Source organism: Lygodium microphyllum, chromosome 12 (assembly GCF_053477565.2).
Source record: "Lygodium microphyllum isolate KBCC chromosome 12, Lygodium_microphyllum_v1.1.10, whole genome shotgun sequence".
In the NCBI taxonomy this organism is placed as follows: domain Eukaryota; kingdom Viridiplantae; phylum Streptophyta; class Polypodiopsida; order Schizaeales; family Lygodiaceae; genus Lygodium; species Lygodium microphyllum.
The window spans coordinates 88169407-88194743 of NC_141146.1; the positions used below are offsets into that span (position 1 = coordinate 88169407).

General features: G+C 41.9%; 1 protein-coding gene and 1 non-coding gene across 4 annotated transcripts in view; one reads left to right on the plus strand and one right to left on the minus strand.

Moving 5' to 3' along the window:
* Nucleotides 1-25337, plus strand: part of UAH (ureidoglycolate amidohydrolase) — a 133454-nt gene that overhangs the window by 66404 nt on the left and 41713 nt on the right. The gene's annotated exons all lie outside the window — the stretch shown is intronic.
* On the minus strand, nucleotides 1011-1129 carry LOC148028009 (U6atac minor spliceosomal RNA). The gene has a single exon (XR_015692756.1). It is a non-coding gene; the product is annotated as a U6atac minor spliceosomal RNA (small nuclear RNA).

The following is a 25337-nucleotide window of genomic DNA, read 5'->3' on the forward strand; positions in this document are numbered from 1 at the left end:
CATTGGCATTTCTATTGCCACCCTAGGATCAGTTTCTTCCTTGGCCTTCCACCACATCCAAGATCTGAGAGGGGGTGTTAGAAATCATGTTTGTTATGCTTTGTCATCTCCTCCCTCTTTGGGCTTGAGAGGGGGTGTTGAGAAAGCACTTGTTCAATTTTTCCACTTCAGTTAGGGTTTTGCATTGACAGCCCCAAAAGGGGCTGGTGCTCTCATTTTGGTCATTTCATCAGTGGGTGGTGTACCACCCTAGATAGCTTATGCCTACAAATATGCCGTCACCTTCATTCATTCTTTACCACCACCACCACCACCACCACCATAGTTGCACTCGTACGTAGTACGAACTGGTTCGTACTATATGGTTTGTACCGTATTGTACGAATTTGTATAAAAAACAAGCACTTTTTTTTGGGGGGGTTTTTGCGTGGTTGTTGTTGGTGGTGGTGGTTTGGGTTATTGACTGTTGTTGTTGTTGTGGTGGTGGTGATTTTGTAGACTTGATTGATTAACCAAGAAAGGGGGTGGAAGCTTGATTAGACTCCTCATACATGTTTTGTTATGATTTATCCTGGAGTCAAAGGCCATACATAAGGTATTCAAGCAGTTCCAAATGTTTCTAATTGATGTCCCATCATTTTTCACAATATGTTAGTGTCATCAATAAATAAATTCAGCACCATTTGAGAATCATCAAGTAGCTTAATCCTATTGATTTTACCTTTGTTCATAGCTCATTTTGCACCACCCAACCCAAAGCATTAGTACACATTGCTAATAAAACTAGGCCAGAGGATAGCTTGGCCTAATGTACCTTCTGAGAGTACACGAATTAGTGAATGTACCATCGGTAGCTCCTTTAGCCTTAGCAATGCCAAACAAAACCATAACAAAATTCATAAATCTTTTACCAAAACCTTTGGTGGTTTGTTTGGTGACTGTTGGTCTCACAGGTCATTTTGGCCTCTTGTAGACGTTAATAAAGTATCTCATGTCATTTCATCTCTCTCTCTGGGGTAAGATCCTCCCGAAGGAGGTTAGCCTTAACCATGTGTTGAAATGGAAAGCCCGGAGGCTTTTCTCGTCCTTATCGAGGGAGATGCTAACCTTCTCTCCTTCATTCGAACACTTCATCTCTCTCTTTCTCTCTCTCTCTTTCTCTCTCTCTCTCTCTCTCTCGCCTCTCCCTCTCTCTCAACCTTCTCTCTCTCAAGCATACATGCCTCTTATTTGTATGATCATTCATGTATGATGTATCCACTCCTATGTATGTACTTGTAAGTTGTAGCGCATGTTGCGTATGCGGCATATGCCATAGAGGTTTTGGCGTGTTACCCTCAAGTATTCATCTTATATACTTCAATAGCATTGCTATTTAGACTTCAAACATATGTTCTATAATGAGGTTAAAATTTTTTTTTTCGTACTAATATCGTACCGTACCTTATAAAATCTTAAGGTACCATTTAGTACCATATTTTATCGTACCGTACGTTTCGTACCTGACAACTATGACCACCACCACCACCCACTTCAGTCATTCTTCACCCCTCTTCTTCTGTCACTCCAACACTCTTCCCTCTCCATACCACTATTGTCCATACCCCTATCGGAGGACATCGTAGTTCGTGGACATCTCCCCACTTCCCTCATCCTACTATCATCTTTTCACATCATGTGTCAACTTTTCACATCTTGGTGTTAGTCTCCACCAACTGACAACTTACCGCATCTTGCGTTTGCTGCATCCAGAGGCTCTCCACCAGCAGGTGTGAGCTCCCATCACCCTAGCGTCACCCTAGCATTTGCGTTTTGCAGTTTGGAGTCCTTCCTCTTGATTGGCATCATCTCTTGCAGCTTGGCATCAGCAGTCTTGCACCTAGTGACAGCATCCACAGCTTGATGTCAATGATTTCATCTACGTTTGTAGCTTGTCTCCATTAGACATTTGCGTTTGCAGCTTTCTGGCTTCTGGGATTTGCGTTTGCTGCCTAGGCCATCATCCTCGCTTCGAAGGATTGCATTTCACTGTCTCCATAGTTGGTGATCATCTTCCTCATTTCCAATGGCATTAGAGGGCTGTGGTTCACTCCCTCAACAATTGTTCTTCACCTTCCAGTGATTACTTCAATAGCCATTGCCTGGAGCATTGTGTTTTGCTTCCTTCACTATGCAAATTCCCTAGAGGTGTTGCCGTCTAATTTAGACAGGAGAGTGCAGTTACCTTTTGAGCTTTGGCTCCGCTATATTAACTTTTCTTCTCGTAGTATGATTTAGTGCATCATCACTGTGTTCTTGTGTTTTTGAGCTTCTTTTCTCTCTCAGTGTTTGCCGTATACACTTTATGTTTCTTCCTGCAAACCCTATTGTCTCTTTGGTCTCTTAGTGTTTTTTTTGACATAGAGGGGGCTATTGAAGCAAAAAAACTTTATCAGGTATATCTACATCTTTTGTTTCATTTGAGTATGTAAACCACTCTTCTTAAATTCTTCCCATCCCACCCTCTTCTGACCCACACCTTGATTTGCTCTCTTCTTCATTCCACAACCTTGGATTACACTCTCGGAGTCGGATCCTCCATCTTCGCTCTTAGAACTCTTTCTCCACACCATATTCTACCTACCCTTACTTCACTACCTCTTTGCACCATGGTACATCGTTAGGGGAAATTCCACCGTTTAACATTGTGTCTTCCACATACCCACAAGTGAGCCCTTCTTTTCATCTTGGGACAGCTGTGATGGGCATCCCCCTCACTACTCCTGGTCACTCACCTCTCCATTTGTGGACATTCTAGACGTAGGGATTTCTATCCTCTGCTTATGGTGTGTCGTCACACACTCCATAAATCACCCCTATGTAGTGATTTCCGTCCTTTGCTCCATGTGTCCTATCCCTCCTCCATGGGCTACTCATGTGGTTACCATGCCCATGCCCATGCCTAATCAGTCCACACCTATATTTGAATGCAATGTGTACACTTTCTGCATGCATGGTGAGCACTTTGGGATTAATTTTCAAGTGTACTCCACTCCCCTACCCTATCCACTCTATTCCCCCTAGCTACATTATTCTTCTTACAGTACTACCACTCTTGTTGCTATGGCTAAGAATGCCTTCACGGATAAGATTTGTTTTAATAGGTTGAATTTACCACTCGGCCGTAACTTCATGCAACAAGTGCTTGACCCTCAGGAACTTTGGGACCTAGTAGTCAGTCTTGAGTCTATGCTGGTTGGACCCTCGATTGGCTTACTTGAAGCGCATCCATCAATAGAGAGTACGCAATGCCACAACCAATGTTGAGCTTATGTAGGGATTGCTTCCTTAGTTCCACTCTTAGTTACAACATTTTCCTCTTGCACTTGAGGGTTGAAATCATCTCATTGACTACTGCTATGCGGCATGAGATCGCACTCGGTGTATACATCCCGACTTTGAGTTTCAGGAGCTTTCCATTAAGGAAGGGGATGATTTGAAAGTCAAGTTGGCCATATATATGTGGTTATTCGCCGAGTTCACTAATGATCCGGTTATGTTTTTCTTAAAGAAGGTGCTAAGAAATACGTCCATTTCTTTCAGCACATTATCTTGTTGCCCCGATTGCCGACCTTCTATGAGTTCAAACTTCAAGTGTTAGTTCTTGCATTACACGAAGCTACATGATCAAGTCCACAAGAAGTCCTCCACATACTCTTATTCAGAGCGAGGTCTGGTTGCCGCTTCTTTGCAAGGGAAAACTGGAGGTGGCAAGAACTTGCAAGATGCGAAGACTAGCCAAAACAAGGGTGACACCTCTTTGTTTGATGACAACAAACAACCAAAACCCATTTGGCAACAACTCCCTAAGAAAAATAGGTTTTGCACACACTACCAGAGATCAAGGGCTAGGTGGATGGGCCAGTTTTGGGTTGTATGCAAGTGTACCTTTCACGTTGGGCTGTTTTTCTCCCATTTTGGGTTGTTTGGGACAGATGTGAGGATGGAGAACTCAATTGTGGGTAGGAAGATAGCTGCAAAAGCTTCAGGACAATAGTACAATCTGATTTGAAGTAGATTTTGGGGCTGTAAACAGCAAGAAACCCAAAAAACATTATCATTAATAGTTGCTAGTGCAAGAATTATGGTTTCAGACAGCAGCAAAACCCTAAAACAAGCAGGTAACCTGATTTTCTGTCTCTAAATCAGAAGGGGATTGTTGTTACAGCACTTTCTTGGCATCAGATTAGAGAGTTGACTTGCATACAAGTGTTTTGGATTCAACTTGTGTCCAAATTGTGTTAGAATCAAGGGGGAAATTGGATCTTGATGCATGGTGAAAACCAAATGTATTGGAATTCGTAGAGAGATCAGTTGATATCTTAGTGTACTATGAATTCAAGCAATACATGTTAAAGAAATACTGCAAGGGGCATCAGTTTTGGGGCCAATTGGTGTTGGATATCCAAGATTAATGTGGTAATGTGTTTATTTCGGATTCTTGAATTTATTTGATTGCTATAATTGGTGTTGAATTAGGTCATCTACCCCCTCATCTAAGAAGGAAGGCTGGTTTCACTTCAGTGCTTTCCAATGTTCCTTGCCAAGGTTTTTCATAAACTCGCTAATCACTCTCACTACATAAGCAATGTCTAGATGTGTGGTAACTATAGCATACATCAATAGGCAATGCATAAGGTACCTCGGCCATCGGCCATTTCAACCACTTGTTCATTTGTCTTAGGGCTGTCCTCTTGCATACGTTTCACATATGGAGACTCATTTGCATGGTAATGCGTCCTTTTCTTTAGGCAAAGGAACTAGCTCCCAAGTAGCTTCTTGACCAAAGTGTCTATCTTTGATTGTAGGGCCTTTATCCACTTATAACTGTCATTCCTAGTCATAGCATTAGCATAGCATAAAGACTCCACAATTTGTAACCATGTTAAAGTTAAGAGATGGAGTATATCTATTTGGTGCTCTAGAGAGTCTCATAGCTCATTTGACCACTAGCTCAACTTGAGCCTCTAGTTGTTCCAATGGTCTATCCTACCCAATGTGAGGTTGCCCACTTGCTTGTGGCAGTCCCACCTCAACATTTCTAGGCTGTCTAAGCCTTGCATCATGTGGGACAAGTTGTACGTGCTACTCATACGGCGGTTGTCCATCCTCTTAGAATACTTGTGTGTCTCAATTGACTTAATTGGTTGTTTATGCATCTTCTTCCATGATAGTAACATCATGGCTGCACACTCTCTTTTTAGCTTCGGGATCCCAAAGATGGTAACCCATCTCACCTTAATCTCCATATCTAAGAAAAATATATTTTTTGGACTTAGGATCAAGCTTGTTCCGTTTGTCCTTAGAGATACGTATGCAAGTCTCACATGCAAATTGTCACAACCTATAGAAACAGAATTTGTATCCTTTTTCATTAATTTGTCTATATAATGATTTATTAAATTTGTTTCCTTTGCACTAATTAGATATAAAGAAAAGTGCATTGGAGCTGGCCACTGATGAGTGATCACAGGTTATGGTGGACCCACGCGGTGGGTTAGAGAAAAGATAGTTTACACTTCCAGCTATATGGCCTGATTGGGCGCCTGTGACCAGAACTCACGCATATCAGGGTTAGACTCGCACACAGAAATGATTGATGCCTTGAAGTGTGGGCTAGATCCGCCAGAACAGACAGTTACAATCAACAAGATGGCATGATCATGAAATGCTTGTACAATGTGCATGTGTGGGCTGAAAGCTTGAAATGCACATTTCTTTGCATAGGAAAGTCACATGAAGATTCTGATACCGTTTTTGCGATGTACACGGAAAAAGCTTTCATACGACAGCTATATTGGAGGGGTCCCTAAATTTTAGGAGCCTCGAATTAGCCTAAAAATGCTAGTTCTAAAAAATAGGGATGTCATTTTAAAAATAGTAAAATATGTACTCTGACTGTGCTTACTAAATTTGGTTGTTTCTATTCTTGACAGTATTCACCCCAAAAAGGAAGGCCATAGAGAAGAGACAAGTGTCAAGACACTTGTCACACAAGTTTCCAAGTGTCCCACCACTTGTCACATCTCATGACATGGGGATGGACACTTGTCTTGTGCTACTCCACTTTCCCCTTTTGCACTAGCTCTTCCCTCTCCTATAAATAAGAGCTCGTTTTTCTTCATTCAGCATCATTTTTCTTTGCTGTAAACTCATGTACAACACCCACAGATAGCCAGAAACTGGCCCCATCCATCCCCATTATCATTCCCCACTTCTCCATTATCAAATTCCTCCATATTCCCTCTTCTATCACTGCTGTTTTACAGGACAACAAGCCTGTAAATTCATTACAGCACCTCCTTCTCGAGCTCTTTCTTCCATTTTAGCAACAAGAAGCAAGCCCTATCCATGTACTGCTGATCAACGATGGAGAAAGGCTGATTTCCCCTCTTTCTTCTCTCATACTGTAAAGAAATCAGTTCTTATCATTGCATAATAGATAATGCATGTGTGTTTGTACATCTTTGCATGATCTTGTGAGATTGAGAATTACTTCTCCTCACTCTCAGGTTGATTGTAACTGAGCTCTTCCCTAAGGGACTTGGGTTGAGCAGAAATGCATTCCTTCGGGGGGGGGGGGGATTGCCCATCTTCAACCCTCAATCTTGTCTCCATTACTTTTACATTTTCATGGCTGTAATTTTGTGAGTAATTTTCATTTTCAGCTTTAAGTGTTCATTCTCTTTTATATTAAATCTCGAAAACAAGCGAATATCATAATTGTTAAGCATACTACGTTGTTCGGGGCGTTTACACAAATATCCGCAAGTGATTATAAGAGGATTTCTTGCCACATCACACCTCTTTTGAAATCTTGCCATCCATCGGCTTGCTAGGTGACTGATTAATCAAATGAACATTTGTCTTGGTATCTTTAGCCTAAAATAATAAGTAATACTTGTATTAGATAGTATACTTTGAACCCTTTCTTGGTTGTTTTTATATATTTCAACCATACCATTTTAAGTTGGGTTTTGTGGAGCAATTAACTCTCTTTTGGTGCCACATATATCACAAAAGTTTTGAAATGCATGAGGGGTATACTCTCCACCATTATCAGTCCTTAAGCATTTTAGCTTCTTTCCTTGCTGATTTTCTGCATAGGCCAGGAACTTTTGGAATGCATCAAAGACATTACTCTTCTTATGATTAGGAAATGCCCATACTTTTGTAGTGGCATTATCAATGAAAGTAACAAAGTAAGATGCTTCACCGAAAGAAATTGTGGGCATATGGCCACATACATCACTGTGTACCAATTCCTAACATTTGGATCTTCTAGTACCAACACCCTTTTTATATTGACACTTTAGTTTGTTTGCTATACATGCAGTGCTCACATATTTCAAGATAAAAAAAGTTGAAAGATAGAAAGTACTGCAAACATGAAAGAACTTTCATTCCAATGATGGACATATGGCCTAAAGCGTGATGCCAAAGTGATATGGATGATAGCTACAATGTGAGCTTTTACATTACATACACACAAAGAGTTCAAGGTGCTAGATCACCAAAGATCAGATGGTAACCACAATCATCTAGTTGTCTAGTACTGATCAAACTTTTCTTCAAGTCTAGTACATGTTTTGCATTTTTAATACAAAAGAGGAACCATTAGCTAGTGTGACAAGTGTGTATCTCCCACTTCAACAATGCTATAAGAAAAGTTATTTCCTAAATGGACACATCCTTTTTTTCTAGCATCATATGCAACAAACCGTTGCCTATGGGGAGTAACATGAAATGATGCCCTTTAATCAAGAATCCAATCTTGACACATGTCATCATGAGTAGCAACCAAGAATGCATTCTAAAGTGTAGGAATATAAATCATATCACCATCATCATTGCTTATAGTGTTGACATCCTCTATCTTTGTCTTTTGTTTCTATTCTTTCTTCCTATCGTCATCACTCTGTTTCTTTCCTTTATTCTTACTTCTCTACTTGAAACAGTTCTTGCTATGACCTTTTTGCTATAGTAATGGCATTTCACGTATTTCCTTGTGCAAGACTTACTCTTTGAGCTTCCTCTATCATGGGATTTTTCCCTTGCATTGAACCTGCCTCTGATAGTAAGTACCCTAGAGTTTTTGGAACTTGCATTATTTTTGCTATTCATCTTTTCCGTAAGGAAACTACTTTCCATATTAGCACTAGTCAATAGACCAATAGGTGCTAAGTTTCTAATTTATAGTTTTGAAAATATCCCAACTTTCAAGCAAAGTGACAAATAGAAACATAGTCTTCATTTAGTCCTCAAATACAATCTTCTTTGTTGACAATTTACCAAAGATAGTATTAAACTCATTAGATGATTGGTCATAGAAGTCCCCTACTCCATGTGAAGGTCAATGAGTTTCTTTAGCCAATATACCTATGATGCAGTAGAGATGGTTTTTTTGATGAAACCAATACTTTGTAGCTTGTAAAAGATAAAAAACACGAGGAAGATGGCGTGAACAACCTAGACTCTAAAAATGCATCACAATAGGTCGGTTTTATTAGAAACAACATGGAGCTCATAAACATCACAATCTCAGCAAAGCATCAATTCTCTCTCTCTCTCTCTCTCTCTCTCTCTCTCTCTCTCTCTCTTCCCCTTTTGTATTAATAGACATAAGTGGGCCTTGATCTTCAAACAGCAAGCATCCCTCTTGCTTTTCCACTTAAGTTGACCCTTGCTTCCGGAATAACAAGCTGCCCTTGTGCTGAAGAAGTCCCCATGCTTGCGAATATATGACCCGAATTTCTTGCCAAGCAATCTAGGAACTAGTTGAATTGCCTTGAATCCAACTACTATTGGCTCTCAAAGTACTCTGAAATTGGGCCATGGCAGCCTTCGCATTCTATCTCAATGGCTCTCTTAATTAGAACACCCATTTGACTTAAATAGAGAGCTTCGTGGTGAGATTTACACCTCTTTCAGATCTGAACAATAAGCACGAATGTCGCATTGGAACTTGAATCTGCAAGCTTGTGACTAAGCTTTACTCCTTGCGTCGCTTGCTTCAATGAGGAGCTTTCATGGATGTAATTGCCATACTAGTTGAGAAGAAAGTGAGAGTGGGATGTGAAGTCAAGGCAATGAGAATGCACTGGAGAAAGAAGAAAGAAGAAAGAAAAGAAAGATCTATTAACGTCTCTAGAAGGCCAGAATGGCCTACGCATAGTTGTCAGGTATGAAAAGTACGGTACGATACGGTACGGTAAAATACGGTACTAAATGGTACGATATTAGTATGAAAAAAAAAATTAACTTAATTATTTTGAACTATAGATGATAGAACAAATGTTTAAAGTCTAAATAGCAATGCTATTGGAGTATATAAGATGAATACTTGAGGGTAACACGCCAAAACCTCTATGGCATATGCCGCATACGCAACATGCGCTACAACTTACAAGTACATACATAGGAGTGGATACATCATACATGAATGATCATACAAATAAGAGGCATGTATGCTTGAGAGAGAGAAGGTTGAGAGAGAGAGAGAGAGAGAGAGAGAGAGAGAGAGAGAGAGAGAGAGATGAAATGACATGAGATGCTTTATTAACGTCTATAAGAGGCCAAAATGACCTGTGAGACCGATAGTTACCAAACAAACCACCAAAGGTTTTGGTAAAAGATTTATAAATTTTGTTATGGTTTTGTTTGACATTGCTAAGGCTAAGGTAGCTGTCGATGGTACATTCACTAATTCGTGTACTCTCAGAAGGTACATTAGGCCAAGCTATCCTCTGGCCTAGTTTTATTAGCAATGTGTACTAATGCTTTGGGTTGGGTGGTGCAAAATGAGTTGTGAACAAAGGTAAAATCAATAGGATTAAGCTACTTGATGATTCTCAAATGGTGCTGAGTTTATTTATTGATGAGACTAACATATTGTGAAAAATGATGGGACATCAATTAGAAACGTTTGGAATTGCTTGAATACCTTATGTATGGCCTTTGACTCTAGGATAAATCATAACAAAACATGTATGAGGAGTCTAATCAAGCTTCCACCCCCTTTCTTGGTTGATCGATCAAGGCTACAAACTCACCACCACCACCACCACAACAACAACAGTCAACAACCCAAACCACCACCAACAACAACAACCACGCAAAAAGAAAAAAAAAAAAGGTGCTCATTTTTTTGTACGAATTCGTACGGTATAGTACGGTACGAACCGTATAGTACGAACCAGTTTGTACTACATACGAGTGCAACTATGGTCCTACGAGACCATAACTAATACAATTCACATCATCATCTCTTATTAGAGAAGAAAACAAAATTATGTCTTAGTCTACATGATAAATCAAAATGGAAACCGGAGAATATGAAAAAGTGAGAAATTGAAAAGAGTATAGAATATTTCCCTCCGAGTGTATGGAATCCACCAAGACTTTGCAAGTTACCCCCGCCTGATTCGGCATGGTAATCTTTGTTTGTAACGAGCAATCATGACGCGAATGTGTCACATATGAGCATGCTTGCATTGCTGAGCAAGAACCCTAGGGCGTTGTGCTTTGCATAACACTATAGTGCTGTCTACTGTGATGCCACTTGATGATATCCCTCGATGGCGCTTATCAATAGGAGATGTAGTGTCTAAGGTGGCAGTGGCCCGGGAAGGGGGGGGGGGGGGGTTTGAGATGTGATTGGGGTTGCCTCCGATCTCGTAACAATGTTGCTTTGCGCTGTTGGAGCTCCAATAAGAAAAAGCCCAGATATCTTTGGTCCTCATAGTCCATCACCGGTCTCAATGGTCCAATGCTCTCTTTAAAGAGGCAATGGTGATGGCCTCGGATATCATAGTATACAATGCATCTACAAATGTAGTGTTCCTTCGTATTTGCCTCCCATCCACAAAGCTGGCACATTCGGCGCATCCTCTCATTTGTTCCAACACGTCTCCATCAACCTGTCTCAATCATCAGTCGATCGGTCTTTAGGGAGCTGATGTATCCTTTGGAGGAAGGTGATTGCCTGGAATAGTGCCTCCACTACCGTGGGTGCTACTCCCAATTCTGCTTGGATGATCTCTTGTGGTACTGAGGCTTTCGCCCTTATCATACATGCTATCATCATGATCAGCGGTCTCTCCATATGTTCCTAGCCATCATAATATTGTGCTTCAAGTCTGTTACAGTCCATGAGAGGTGCTGTCTAGTATGATAAAGGCTTGGGCCCCAAATGGCTGCTCCCATACCACCCCATCTTTGTATAACAAAATTGGTCAATACCCCAACCAAGCTGGCTCCCATACCACCCCATCTTTGTATGCAATTTGAAATCTCGTCAATGTACAATCCAAACAGCAAAGGAGAGAGCAGACAGCCTTGCTTTACACCAACCGTGCTAGATACTGAGTCTATTATGCCTCTAGGCACTCGTACTCCACTTGTCACTGTCTCATACAATGTATAAATACACCACTACATATCCTCTGGGATCCCAATGATTTGCAACCTTTGCATGAGTCTTGCACGTGGTACCGTATCAAAAGCTTTGTGGAAATCCACGAAACAACAATAGATTTTTTGCCTTCATGACTGTCCCTCCTCAGTCAAGGCCCTTAGTGTGAATATATGGTCTAATGTATTGTATCCTTGTCGGAAGCTAGCTTGTCTTGCGAACCGTATCCCCTTTGTTTCAGCCCACCAACTCAACTCATGCTTCACAATAGAGGCATATATCTTCGCTAGCATATGGCCAATCATAATAGTGCGATAGTTGTTAGTGACCAATGGATCTCCACTCTTAAAAATTGGCACTATTGTGTGGTCACATCAACTTGCTGGAAACTCCTCACTATCAACTCTATTGAAGACATTTGACAAGATAGGGCCAATGCATAACATGCATGTGCAAAATGTTCTGCCACAAGGCCATCTTGATCATGTGCTTTCCCATTCTTTAACCTCCAAATGGCATACCTCACTATTTTGTCCGTAAAGAATCCACATTGTGTTGGCCTAGAGTTTGATGGATAGGAAATTTGCTCTTGTGATGGAACATCGTATAGTGCACTAGCATGTTCATGCCATACCGTAGGTGATGTCAACTGAATAGGGGGTTGTCTACCATGAAAATTTCTCCATGCCTTGTTGCTGTCCCTACTAAAAAAGAACTAATACATCTCAGACTTTAGTTTGGCTAGATAATCCCTCTTCCTTTTCCGCACAAGATGAGGGAAGACATTCCGTGCATGTTTGTGTGTGCATGTCCCCAGTATAATATCCCTTTGTAAGGCGGGTCCTAGTTTGTCTGCACTCATAATCATACCAAGCATTTTGAGGGGCAGTACATCTGTGTGGTGCAGTAGAGCCCATCTTACATGGAAATGCCTCTGTAGTTGCTGTATGTATAGTGGCATCCTCTAGTGGTTCATGCTGGTCTAGCTGGCTTAAGCCATCTCGTACTGCATCACTAAAGATATACGAAGTTTGCTCTAGAAATTCAGTGCGGGAATGGGTGTACCTGTGTGCATGTTTCTTGTATTTGACCACATGCTAGGATGAATTTCAGGATTGCATGGTCGGCTGCTAGACCAATTGGCTTGTCAGATATCTCAAAATGCTTAATGTTTGGAACTAACGTTGGCGAGCCCATTACATAGTCCACAATGCTGGCTCCCTTTTTGTTGTTCCAACAAGTGAAAGCATCCGTTCTCGGCCATCTCGATAAGCCATTGAATATAGCTAATCCATGAGCACTTCCTAATACTAGCAAATGGGATCCATATGCTGTCATCTCCTTATCTTGAGATGTCCTATCATCGTCCAATGCCAACTCCTTAAACATCTCATGTTCAGTATTATAAAAGGTTGACTGCTCCCTTCCTATTCGAGCATTAAAGTCTCCCAATAGTATTATGTCCCCAATGCTTGCATATCTCATAATGTCCTCAGGTAATACTTCAAATGGTGATCCCTCCCCAGGGGCAAATGTTGAATAGGCAGGTGGGAAGTAACATATTGCAACATATAGATCCCTTTGGCACCCTATCCTTAGCCTTACGCACATATATCTAGCTTGCACATCTCATGACACCACATGAATCATGTCTTGGAGGTTCTCACGATAAAGAATAGCCACCCCACCCGACCCTCTGGTTCCCCCTAGCCTGCGAGGTTGAGGCCTGTAAACACTCTTCCATTTGTATTCCACAACACCTAGAAATCTAGAACTTGTACATTGATGTGTCTCTGTATACATAGCTATGTCTATCCCATGGAAAGTATCCTCAAAATACCTTGCATCAAGTCTCATTGAACCATTACAATTCCAAAGGGACATCCTTAATGTCTTATAGGCTGTGTACCGTCATTGTGACCTTCGTTCTGCAATGATTCTTTACCATCTCTATACATAGCATACTTGCCTTCTTTACGTGCCTCCAACACCGTTGGCATGCTCGCCCTTCTATGCTCTCACTGTGCGAGTGTAAGATCCGCATCAAGATAAAGCTTTTCGCCTTTCAAAGCCTTTCTTTTTAAGAGGAAGGCCCTCTTATTATCCATGTCCTCAAATTTCAGCATGAGGATCTGACCTCTTTTGTCACTTTGATCACCCACCCTCTAGGCATCCATAATGCATGTCTCATTCACACCCATCTTAGCGCAAAGGGGGGTTCCTTTTTCAACCTACCCCACCACAGGAACACGCAATGCATAGAGTTTCCTTTTTTGCTTCCTCTTCTAGTGTTGCGTTCATCATTTCTACTTTGTTTTGAGGAATCCCTTTGTTTCTTTTGACTACCTCAATCCATTGTGCATTTTCTTTCATTGTATGCTCGACATTTTCTACTTTCTTCTGAGCTCCCTCTACCACATTCACCCATGTGTGCATGTCCTTTTTTAAACTTTCCACCTCTTTCTTTAATTCTAGTGTAACTAGCATTGTTGTTTGTGCATCCATCATTGACTTGTGGGTCACTAATTCTTTCTTACATGCCTCTAACTGCCTTTTCAGCTCAGCAATCTCCATATCCTTGGCTGCTATGCGTGCATATGTATCAGATTTCAATGCATCCATATCTACTTTCCAGGCCTCCCTTACTTTGTTCAAGTTATCTGCCATAGCAACCTACAGGTCAACCTTGATTTCTTTGTATTTTGCATCATCCCAACCATTAATGCATGATTTTCTGTTTGCATCTATAGCAACACTTAGTTCCCTTTTGAATGTCTCTTGCAATTTTTCCTATATGTCTTTTTGCTTTATATCCATATTGTTCATGACCTTTTGTTGCATGCTGCCCCACACCTTCATACATGCTTTTAAGTTTGCATCCATTTTAGCATTAATTCCTTCCCCCATGTTTCCTGCATTGCATTCATGTCACTTGTCATCTTGTCAATCATTGGCATACGTATTGCTGCAATCTCATCTCTTATGAGGGCTTTCACATCATCCAAACTGTTTGTTGGAGAGAGAGAGAGAGAGAGAGAGAGAGAGAGAGAGAGAGAGAGATCAGTCACCCCATACTTTCTTTGTTGGATCAGTTGACTAAGGATGGGGAGATTGTTGATCTATCTCTTCCTAGTGGTTCTCAAAATTTTAGGTTAATCTTTGGCAAATGATACTAGTTGAGAAGAAAGTGAAAGTGGGATGTGAAGTCCAGGCAATGAGAATGCACGAGAGAGTGAGAGAGCCCATGCTTTCTTTGTGGGATCGATTGGCCAAGGATGGGAAGATTGTTGGTATATCTATTCCCAGTGGTTCTCAACTTTTGGGTCAATCTTTGGCAAATGGTTTCTTTATGTTTCTCAAGGTTGATCAAACTAGTGTCAATGGGGCAATGGCAATTTAGAGTTTGTTTGGTTTGGCCTCAAGCCTTCATATTAATGCTAAAAAATCAATATTGATCTCTTGTACGGAGATAGATTTGCAAGAATTGGGTTGGCAAGGGGCTGTTATTTCCAAAGGAGATATTATGTGGCACTTGGGACATCCCATTGGTGTGGATGTCCATCCTAGAGCATTGCTTGATTGGATGCCCTCTAGAATTCATGATAGGTTTATATATTGGAAATCTCAAGGCTAGCCTCTTCATGTGCGGCTCAAAGTGGCACAATCTATCATGATTAGTATGGTATCTTATTTCCTACCCTTGCTTCCTTGGACCAAGAAGTCTCTCTTGGAATTGGTGCAGCCTATCCGTTTTATGTTTTGGAAAAAGAAAGGCAATCTTGGTAGCATATTACTACTCTCAAATGTTTGGGCGGAGCTACTTTGTTGGATGTTAATCTTCACATGATAGCTGTGAGAATGGCACTTTTGCAAGCCCTTTTCGTGTAAACTCATCCTTGATTGATGTTGCAAAATTCTTTATCGAGGAGGCTGGTATCTCCCATGGCTGCACAATTATCGAAGCAAACTCATCCTTGGACTGATGTTGCAAAATTCTTTATCGAGGAGACTGATAACTCCCATGGTCGCACGATTATCCGGGCATCTTGGTAGCATGTGCTGAATTCTATGAGGCCTCTTAAATTGTCATAGTCATTTCTTATGACTCATTTGATTGCCTCTTGGCAAGAGATACTTCTTTTTACAATTTCACATCCTTTTGATCTTCGAAAGGAGGTGAACTCATTACATGCAGAAGTATTGGCCAGACCGAGATTGGTTCATTGGCTAGATAAAGATTGGCAATGACATAAATTTAATCAGATGGCTCGTTTGGGGATACAATTGGTACAAGATGCCGTCATTCTTGGTAGTCTTGTCTTTATTCTTTCCGGTGCATACACCAACACTTTCAAGTGCCTAGAGGCTATAGCCACATTTGGTTGACCTTGTAGGAGTAGCTTTAGCAATATAATCCATTGCTTGCTTTTCAGCCTGCTTCATTGTGGCAAGATTGGATGTTTGTGAAACCGGATGATTTTCAAAAAAGATCTGCTAATCAGATCTACCACAAGATGGTAGAAGACAAGCAATGGGTCATTCAGAACACAAATAAAGTCTAGTGTGCTCGGGATAGCAAAGAGAAGTGGCAAGATAAACTTCTTTAATTGCGGAGGTTAAAGACTCCTTATTAGGGAAAAGTTTTTGTGTGGAGACTACTTATCGGTGGTCTTCCTATTGGGGATGTCCTACATGCCCGCAAGATCTTGCGGGGCCAGTCTTTTGTATAACGCGTGATTAGACACCGATTCACCTCTTCATCTCTTGCCCTTTGGCGAGGTTGATTTGGAGCTTTATATCCTGTGTGTGGACCTTGGCGACTTGTCAGGAGCAGCGAACGCCCATGTGTTCTTGGGTCTTGGGCATTTTCCAGTTTCTTAGATGGACAACTATTTGGCACATTTGGTGTAATGCCTTTATTTTTGACTCGGCCTCAGGTATTCGTGGTCATGTAGCTTGTGTTTGAGGATTGCTCTTATGCTGGATTTCTTCCATGATTTGAGCATCTCCCTCATCTCTTTGATGTAGCATTTGTGTGTTTGGTACCCTTGTATCTGTGGGCAGCATGTTGCTTTGATCTCCTCAACTATTTGGACTATCACTCCTCTTTGTGTAAGTGTTGTGTGTGGTCATTTTAGAATTTTCCAATTCTATGGATTGTGTGTGAAGATATGCTAGGGTTTGCACTGAGAAAACACAACTTGTATGACTAAGATTGAAACACAAAGACTTAGACAATGACAAGCAAAACTCAAACCCTAAATGCAAAACACAAAACGGAAATGCAAAACTCAAAACTCAAACCACAGAGACAAACATAGAGAGAATGAATTTTGAAGTGAATGAATGCTGTAAATGATTTTAAGAGTATAGAGAATGCCCAAGGGTAGAGCAATGAAGTGTTATAGAGTGACATCCACAGGAGATAGATCCCAAGTGTTGTGATCACTAGTTGGAGTGGCGGAAGACGAGGAAAACACCAAACGCTAACCATCGGAGAGTTTGATGACTGAGGTGGTAGCAAGGATGATGCTTGAGGTAGTAGGCGGTAGCAGGAAGCTACAAACACAGCTGTAGGAGGGCCGCTAGCAAAGAGAAGATGGTCACCAATTGTTGCCTGGGGGAGAAAAGGCCAAACACAGGCTACACACTGATGCGTGGTGAAGAGGGAGGGCTGCTACCTATCCTCGCCTGGCTGATGGAGAGTCGGCAACATAAGTAGGAGGATGCAATCTAAGGGTTGGTTTTGGAAAATGGACCAAATGCAAAAAGTAGTAAGGACTTGCACAAACAGGGATCAAACTGAATGGTGGGCAGCTTGTCTATTTATAGATGTTGAAGGGTGCCCAAAAAATTAGGGTTTTGAGGGACCACTGAAACTCTCTTGAATTGTGCACCAATTTTTTGTTTTTCATTAATTAAGCATGTTTTGGGGCTGTTTAAAAATGCTAATTAGTTGTAAAGTGTGTTTTAGCTCAAGACCCCCTCTCAAGCCCAAAATTGAGCCCAAAGGAAAGGCCTACAATGTTTACCCTAAGGTGTGCCACCCCAAAGTAGCTAGGGTATCGGACAAAGATTGCACATTGGTTGCCCAGTAGCCTACCAAGACTATAGAGGCGAGGACTATCTTACCAAGAGAGTCCAAGTAGTCACCTTAGAGAGGATAGGGCATTGGATAAAGGATGCTTGTTAGTTGTCCAGTGGCCTACCAAGCCCTACAAAGGTGGATGGAACCACATTGAATTATTGTTTCTTTTTTGGAAAGGTAATTTTATGTGTGGCTGGAGCCCCAAGAGGAACACCAAGGAAAAAGGGAATTCTCTTGCAAGAAAATCTATCTTGTAACATCAACAAGCTTGTTTATCATGTTTCATATGATCACAATGAAGAAAAGAACACCAGGCACAACAAATCTTCATGCAGCATCATGTAGATCTCCCACGGTTTTTAATAGAATCAACCATATTCTTCAATATCTTCACAAAATCCATCAATAGAACAAAGAAAGCAAAGGAATACACCATCTTTGAATGGAAATACATCACATAGTATTCATTTTCAATATCTTCATAGTCTTCTCTCTCAATCTCTCATATACAATCACTCTGTTTCAGTAGAATTAGCTATCTCTGACTCTCTCTCTCTCTCTCCATCAATAATACATCATATCCTCACTACAATCTCTCAAAAATCACTCTCAATAATCCCTCTTAGGTCGTGGATACCCCTCCCAAGAGGTATGTCTGATATGAAGAGTCACCAGAGCCACTACAGTGTCTTTTCATAGCTCACTACTGTCACTTCACTCTAGTCTTCACTTGAATCTTCAACAGCTACTTCTTCCACTTCTTTCAGCTCTTTTGCACTTGTATTCACCTCTTTCCAAGGCTAGAAAACTTTCCCAAAGTCACACATACATTCCACAGAACACTTACAGAAGCATACAGAACAGTCTACAGAACAGTACCAGAACAGCTACAGTACAGAACAGAACAGAACAGAAACAGAAGCTCTACAGAAGACCTACAGAAGGTTACAGAAGGTCATCAAAACCACATAACTCATTCTCAAACCATTCCAAACTTTCACAAACCATTCAATAAGCTTTCACAAGATCTCAATCTTCATCAATCAATACTCTATCCCTCCTTACAGAAGACAATCAGAACAAAACAGACCAAAACAGAACAAAACAGAAGGTATACAGAACCTATCAGAACCTATCAGAACATCACAGAACCACCAACAAACATCATGATCTTCCAAAACACAATCATTATCATCCAAAACACTCTCAAACCACTTCTAAATCAATCAATCATCTCATAAAATCAACCATTCAGCTCTTAAAAACAACAAAAATCAGCCAAAAAACAAGTCATTTCAACACTCAACATATCCCCACACTTAATAAGGAAGCGTCCTCGCGACCCAGGAAAAAGGGAATACAAGTGCTTGTAAAATCGCAACTTGAATCTTCAATTATCTTTTCACAAAGAATCCATCCACCACGACCCCAACGTATGACCTGTGTCTGATATAAAAATACAAAGAAAGGAAAACCCTTTATACATTAACACCTCTTATCAAACTAAAAATCACAACAAATTTGTAAAGGATATAAGAGTTTGCTTCTTCGTCACGTGCATCTGCTTCAACTCTGCATCCACGACCCCAATACCACAAGTCTCCAAAATGTAGCTCGTACACGAAATCCAATAGGAAACCACCACATTCGTTTTACATAAATGAACTCACAACACAAATACTAATACACAACACAACCATCTGAATGACTCTTTCAAAAAGAGAGTGGTTCTTTAAAAAGCTTCCACCATACATTGGAAAGGTATCAATGAAGATGATCCCTCTTAAAAGATTGATGTTGTCGGAATCGATCCATAGACAAGGATTCATCTACAAAGTTTTTAGAAGGATTTTGAAAAAATTGGAGACAGCACATCCTTTCCAATAGGACCAAGTATCTACTAGGCAAACAGAGGGCATGAAAATACAATATCTCCAGCTGTTGGGAATTAATGCTAACGTTGACATTCATGCACAACTTTGGAATAGGCTTGGAATCATTATGAGAGTGCCTATGCATATACGCCAGGTACCAAGCAAAGTGAGCAGTTAATCTCACTGAGGGATCTGCAGACTGTGAATACTGCTGGGCAAAATGAACATAGTTTTGATAAGCTTGACTGGAAGCTGTCCATTCTCCTGGAATTACTGGCCAATTGATCTGCGGTCCTGTAAGGCAATCATCCGAACTCCATCCCCTTCTTCTGGAAATCTGATTATCAAACCCGTCACAGTCACTAACCAACTGAGGTGGTTGAGATATGGAAGTGTTAGGAGAGGGTAATGGAATAAGGGAAAGTGGATGTAGGGAAGGATAGGAAAAATCATAAAAGGAAGAAAAGGTTAAAGAAGGAGTGGCAGAAATTTGTAAGGAATCACTAAGGAACGGTGTTAACTGATAAATAGGAAATGTGGAGGGTACATTAATGGAGGGAGAAAGACAGGGTGGAGAAGGGGAAAATACCGTATCCTCAATAAAGGAACAGTAAGTGAAAATGGGAATGTGAGGGAAAGATGAAGGTTGGAAAAAAAGGGGTAAAATAATGGTGGAATTAGACTGACAAAGGGAAAGATATATAGCATAGCGGTGAGCCATTTGTTGGTAATAGAGGAGGGTAGGAACAGAAGGTCCTAAGAGAGATCGTCTATGATAGGCATCAAAGAAGGTAGCATCAAATGGATTATGTTTGGAAAGATAGGTTAAGAGATCCATCCTCAGTTGGTTAGTACTCTGGACAAAGGTAGGAGCTGTGTTTTGTCTTTGATTTAGGACCACCGAATCAATCATGGGATGCCACGAATTATCCTGACAATCAGCTACTTTGGAGGAATAACTTTGGAACATATCAGCTATGCGCAACTCCAAATGATTGACATATAAAACAGCCTGTAAGACCACATCCCCCACATACCATGCCATATCTACCTCATCTGGAATTAACAAGTCTCCTCGGAGATACATGTATGACATCAACATGGTATCTGGTGTGACAGAATCTTCAAAGATCATTCTAACTACCTCGGTCAACAACTCAGCAGACCAAGCCCCACTCCAGCCATCCTCTGGAAAAGGTAAATCCATCGTGGAAAGCTTCATATAGAAGACCAACTTCTGTAAGTGGTAGTGGACAAAGAAAGAATGGTCTGGTAAGACATATTCCTGAAACTGTTCAAAGGTAGACCATAACAAGTCCATTCTGGACTGCAATCTTTCCACTTTATCTTGGAATAGAGGGCACAAAGTAGCCTGTCTCTGAAGAGCAGCCAAGTCCTGCTGTGAAAGAGAAGGAATCAATGGAACAGGAGGGCTTGGAGGAACAGAGCGGGACTTTGCAAGTTGATCTTGCAACTGCTGGATTTGGGAGGCTTGGTTGGCCACTGTGTCATTAGCAGTCTGTAAAGCTGAAAGCTTGTCATCGAAGAGAGCTTGGAATTCCTTCCCTTCTCTGGACATCCTCTCCTTCTCTGCTGAAAGGCTAGTAACCTGGGATTGAGCCTCGAGTAACTGGGTCTTCAATGAAGAAATCTCATCGCTTTGGGTGGCAACCAGTTGGGTTTGCTGTTCCATTTGCTTAAATAAATCTGCTAGGGTATCCTTAGCAGAAGCTAACTCAGATGTTGCCGTATGCAACTGGTCTTTGGACTGCATGAGCTCTTCATAGAAAGATGCGTACAGCTGTTGAACACAGGCTGTCACTGACAACTCAATGGAACTTTGAATATCCTTGCAGAGGAAAGGAATGGCATCTCCTGAGACTAGACTGTGCAGGGAAGGAATTGAGATCTCCAAAGAGCCTTCTCGATGTGCTCTGAATAGGTTATTACAAGTGAGATACCCAGGGAGTTCACTGCTAGAGGTAGCAGGGATAGGCACTGAGGGAAGTACAGCAGGGGCTTTATCCGCTACCCGCTTCAAGCGTTTGCACTGGATGACCAGGGGAGGCGGAGAATCATCATCCTCTACGTCAATGGGTTCTGACTCTTCTGAAGGTGGAGGAGGAGGTACTGGATCTGATGGAGGAGGTGGAGGCACACTCTTCTGTAAACCTGAATAGGTCAAGAAGGCAGACAAATATGATCCGTATGTAACATTGGTAACATTACCCCTAGTGACTTTAACAAAATGCTGATCCATTTTAGTAAGGAGGTAAGTGCTTCAATCAATAGCAACTCCTTTCAACACCATCCTGGAAGCTGTGAAAAGCTCTTTGGACAAATAGTGGGATGGCGTTTTGGCAGGCATAAACCGGTCCTGAAGGAACTGACACAGCGTCTTCCATACGGGATCAGTGATCATAGAAAAGGAAACTCCTGAAGAGTTGATCACCTTCTTAACATCGAGGATTTCCCTGGTCTGCTTCTGCAACAGCTTTAGAATATCTTCATTAGAGAAAAGCTGATGAGTGGTCACAAAAGGTTCTCCTTTGGAGGGTAAAGACAGAGCCTTCCCTAAACCTCGAGATGTCAAAGTCATAGACATGCCCTGGACTACGCCTGTCTTCTTGCTGTAAGAGGCCAGGAACTCATCACATAACGACGGATCCTCTGGAAGCAATGGAAAAGGAGTGGCCACAAAAGCAGGAAGTCCCGCCTTCGTGAGGGGCTCAAAAGTAAGTAGGGAAGAGTAATCCCTACTAACTAATGAGACGTACTGGATAGGGGGAGGAGCATGAGAATGCGCCATTCAGATGGTTACACACACACCACAAACACAGACAATCAAGGAGAATGCCTGCAAAGCATCAGACAAAAACCAAGGATAAGAGAATAACCAAATAAGACGTGACACGACCAACTAACCCCAAGTAAACCACATCCTAGAAAAAATTTGACATGACCTTGAGACAAATGAGACCGAAAGCTTCATGCGATGCATCAGACAAATAAATACCCAGAACCCCGTATCAGGCAAGAAAAGAAAAAAAACTGCATACCGTACCCTTAACCGGAACAAAGACAAGAAACCAAAATAATACCACATCCAACACATATCAAAACTATATCTGTGATAAACCAAGACTGGACCATGGAAAATAACACTAATGACTGCGCATACCCATCCCACGAAACGGTTCATTAAAAAGGGGAAGTAAGTGCAGTGAGGGGGAATTAATTTAATGAAGGGTTGATTTTAATCAATTATTAAAAATGGGTGAATTTTTAGTAGGTGATAAACCTTAGCAAGAAAACGGCGGTTCCTTATTATAAATTAAATTACCAATTATTAGGTGAAGCGGTGCAGTTATTCGATTCCCGGACTTCGATACCCAGACTGGGTCTCTAAATGCAATTTATTGATTACAAATTAAGGTGATGTGGAGCGTTTTTTTGCCAGCGCGTGCTCATGTGACGGCTGGTTCTTTTTAATTAAAAAATTTAAAGTGCCTCTTTAGCGCACGTAGCGCGTGCTAAGTGAACGGCGGGTTTATTTTAATTAAAAAGTATGTGTGTTGAGCGCGAATGCGCGTGGAAACTGTGGGTGAATTAAAGGGTTCATTTTAACAATTAATTTGTGATTAAGGGGGAAAATAAAAATAAATAAAGCACATAAAATAAATACCTGGAAGGGGTGTGTATGTAATGCAGAAATGCGCACGGAAGAGTCTCCCAAAAGAAGTGAATCCAGTAAAGGAAAAGTAAAGATCACTGATGAAACAACAAAGACAACACCTTAGCGGATGGGTTAATTTGGTTTTTGTGGGTTTTTGATTTTTATTTGTATTTTTATGTTTATTTTTTATTTTTTTATTGTTGTTGTGGTGTTAAGTTGGGATTATTTAGGGTTGAATAAATGGAAAATGAGCAAGGGAGGTGAGGGGAATTTTTGAGAATTGTTTTAGAATTTTTTAAGAATTTTGTACTATTTTTAAATGAATTTTCTACATTTATTGGCAATTTGGGGGATTAATTAGGAAATATTTAATTTTCAGAAATTGTAGGGTAGGTAATGGCCAGCGGAAAAACTCCCAAAAATTGGAAAAAAGCAAAATGAATTTTTAGAAATTTTTCTGATTTTTTTAAATGGAAAAATTAATTTAGAAATGAATTAAATCACATAAATCACGTTAATCAAATAAGTCAAGTAGAAATAAGTCAGTTAAGTCTGGTTAGTGTGGGTAAATCATGGTAGTCTAACTAAATCAAGTCAGGTTAGGTTAATCAGGGTAGGTTAGTCAGGTTGGTTAGTCAGCTAGGTTAGTCAGCTAGGTTAGTCAGGTTGGTTAGTCAGGTTGGTTAGTCAGCTAGGTTAGTCAGGTTGGTTAGTCAAGTTGGTTAGTCAGCTAGGTTAGTCAGCTAGGTTAGTCAGCTAGGTTAGTCAGGTTGGTTAGGTTAGTCAACTAGGTTAGGTTAGTCAACTAGGTTAGTCAACTAGGTTAGGATAGCTAACTAGGGTTAGGTGGTTAGTGGGTGGGGTTAGGTTAGTTAACCTAACTAAGGTTAATTTAGGGTTAGGGGGGTGGGGTTAGGTTAGTTAACCTAACTAAGGTTAATTTAGGGTTAGGGGGTGGGGTTAGGTTAGTTAACCTAACTAAGGTTAATTTAGGGTTAGGGGGATGGGGTTAGGTTAGTTAACCTAACTAAGGTTAATTTAGGGTTAGGGGGGTCCTAGTTAATCCTAGTTAGGTTTAGGTTAAACTAGTTAGTCCTAGTTAGGTTAGTGATCAACTAACCAAGGTTAGTGACTAACCTTAGTATGGTTAGGGGAAGAGGTGGTTAGAGAAGGTGGTGGTGGCGAGAGGAGGTGGTGGTGGCGGCGGACGACGGCGGCGATCTGTAGAGGATGGGCCAGGGCGTCGGATGCGGCACGGTGGGGCGGCGTCAGCTGGCGAAGGGGGCGGGGCTGTGGACGAGGACGAGGGCAACGCGGGAGGCGGAGGGCGGACGACGACCTGGGGGCGGCGACTTGTCAGCGGCGCGGCGGCGGCAATGGCTATGTCGACGGGCGGCAGCGGCTCGGAACCAGCGGCGCGGGCCGCGACGGCGTCTGACGGCGGCGAGGAGGTCTGGAGGCGGCGCCTGCGGGTGCAGGACCAAGGCGGCCGGGGGAGGATAGCGGCTTGCTGGAGGGAGAGGAAGGAGGGGAAGGAGGGGGAAGGAAGGAGGAGAGAGGGAGGAGGAGGGAAGAAGGAGGAGCGGGGAAGAAGGAGGAGCGGGTTGGAGAGGGAGGAGGAGGAAAGGAGGAAGAAAGGGATGGAGGGAATGGAGGAGGGAGATGGAGGAGGAGGGTAGGAACAGAACGCAGGGAGAAGAGGGAGAGGGAGGGGGTTGGAGGGAAGGGGTCGGGCGGTTGGGGGGAAGGGGTGGGCAGTTGGGGGTAATAGGGGAGGGGGCCCATGGGGGGGACCATGGGTGGGTAGGGGTAATAGGGGAGGGGGCCCATGGGGGGGGCCATGGGTGGGTAGGGACAAGGGAAATAGGGGGGTAAGGGACAAGGGCGTGTACCCCCGTCTCGCGCACGTGCGCGGGGCGGGGTAAAAAAATTTGCCGTGACGGGATTGAAATGGCACCGGGATGACGATATGGGTCATGCGGACACGACTAGGACACGTGGAGACGCATAAAAATCGAAAAAGGGCGCGTTCACATGGAAAAAACCCAAAAAACAAACCCGAAAATGGGATCGGAAATTAATATCGGACTAAACGTTCACCGGAATGACATGCAGTATGAAGGAAAAATGTCCGCAAAAAGGAGTGGCACAGGGGTAACACGTTAAACCGCAGTTCCGGTGGAAGTAGGAGGGGTTCACAAGCGAAAAACTCCAAAAATACGCCCGAAAACTGATTTAAAAATTAAT